General features: G+C 28.1%; 1 non-coding gene across 1 annotated transcript; it reads right to left on the bottom strand.

Annotated features, from left to right (window-relative positions):
• Positions 1-348: 348 nt before the first annotated feature.
• Positions 349-455, bottom strand: LOC112625535. The gene has a single exon (XR_003119629.1). It is a non-coding gene; the product is annotated as a U6 spliceosomal RNA (small nuclear RNA).
• Between the last annotated feature and the right edge of the window lie 1,567 nt (positions 456-2,022).

Raw genomic sequence — 2,022 nt, 5'->3', positions numbered from 1 at the left:
TAATATGAAAAAAACAAACATATTAAATATCTATTATGTAAAAATACAGAAAGGAAATTATATAACTAAAAAAGAAAAAAGAATTCATGATAAAAGTTTGAAAATATTTAGAACCTTACAATTATTGATAAGAATATTTCATATAAAAATTATAGGTTGCATCTGAAGTGGAAACTAGAGGATAATTGACATATAGTTGAAGAATGACCAGTAGACCGTAAGTTAAAACATCAAATTTTTTAAAAGTTAACATCACAGAAAGTTGAATAAAGAAAAAAAAAGATAAAAATAATGAAGAAGAATAGCATCAAATCTATAAATTTCTTCGAGCAGTATGGCCATTTTCATGAAGATATTGAACATTTCATGAATTCGCGAGTCATCCTTGCACAGACGCCATGCTAATCTTCTCTGTACCATTCCAATTTTGGTATGTGTGCTGCCAAAGTGAGTACAAATCCATTTTTATAAAAGAAAAAATTCACAACTTAAAATTATAAGTAAAAATTATCATTATAGGACTATGTCATTAAAGAAAAGTATAAAATGTTTCCAATGGGAGGTGAAGTTTTCAAATGGTAATTGGATTTGTAATTTGTAAACGGAAAATTACAAAGATAATCATATGAAATTATTTCCATAGTGGATATATTATAAATAAACCAACAAACTCTGTGTATTTTTTATAACTCTGGAGGCATGCTTGACATATATCTGCTTTATGAGTTTTGGTTCCAATGCAGGTATGCACTTACCCATTCTACTTACAATCGAATTTTATTACATTTTGTTTATCTGACCTTGAAAAAAATATCAACTCTGGAGCAGTAACTTTCATTTATAAGTCTAGCTGAGTTTGGCTGCCAAAGGCCAAATGCTAATTTTTTTCCCAAGCAATTATGAGTTGGTGTCAGAGACCTGTCATGAACAGTAGGTGAGCAGATGACATGGCAATTGTGACAAACTTGTCAAATTAATCATTGGGAAGAAATGTTAGTATGCTCTGTTTAACATCATTTTATAATGTATAAAATTATTACATACCACATAATTTACATTGCTGCTTACACACCTTATTACATGCTATTAATATAACACTGAACCAGGGCTGTTATTCTGTTTATGAATATGTTTACACGGTTTCTCTTGATAATTAATGAGAACATTTTCATTAGCTAAACTAAGGTTTTTCAATTAGACAAAGAATATGTTTCAAGATGGCTTATGATAAAGAAGTTTTATTACTCTTGGAGGCACAAGGGACAGAAATTTTTCACTGCCTGTATTCTTGGGCAGAGATAGATTTTAGGGGCTGCCACAAAATGAATTATAATTACATAAATACATAATATAATAATTATATATGCTATTTTGACTAAGATAACAATACTTAAGTAATTTGTACAGGAATAGTTTTATGATTCTTTTTCAATAAAGAGATATTTCAATTACTAAGGGTAGTTATAATGAAAAAAAATATGCTTTAAAGGCTCCGAATAAATAGATTGCAGTTATAACATGATTGAAATTTTTTTTGTATAATTACTTTTATATAGGACTGAAAGTTTACAAAAATATTGTTTTTGAAGTGATTTTATATAGCCAACAAATAGAGTCCTAATCTGAAAATGGAAGTAAGTAAAATTAACAAATAATAAAAAATTTGCTATAGTATAAAATTATGGATAAATATGTGATACATGACTAGATAACAGATGAAGTCCAATAAACCTTGCCTTCTTCCACAAAATTTATCTTTATGGCTAATCATTAAGAGTTTGCAAACCAGTCTGTGAAAACATGAATAATAACAATATGTTTTCTGTTCTGAAGAAATGACCATTTTCCCCATCATTTCTAAGAATCTGTTTCACTTATTTCTAAAAGTCTGCTGAGTGTGTGTTACATGTAAATATATATTTGTATATAATGTAATTTAGGCGTTATCTAATATAACTCATCCGTATTGGATGGTATCTTGCTTAAAAACACCATCAGTTACAAATCTCTTTCACTGAATTC

Source organism: Theropithecus gelada, chromosome 5, assembly GCF_003255815.1.
Source record: "Theropithecus gelada isolate Dixy chromosome 5, Tgel_1.0, whole genome shotgun sequence".
NCBI classification, from domain to species: Eukaryota; Metazoa; Chordata; class Mammalia; order Primates; family Cercopithecidae; genus Theropithecus; species Theropithecus gelada.
The sequence above is the reverse complement of the archived record's forward strand: the minus strand, read 5'-3'. Positions and strand labels throughout refer to the sequence as shown.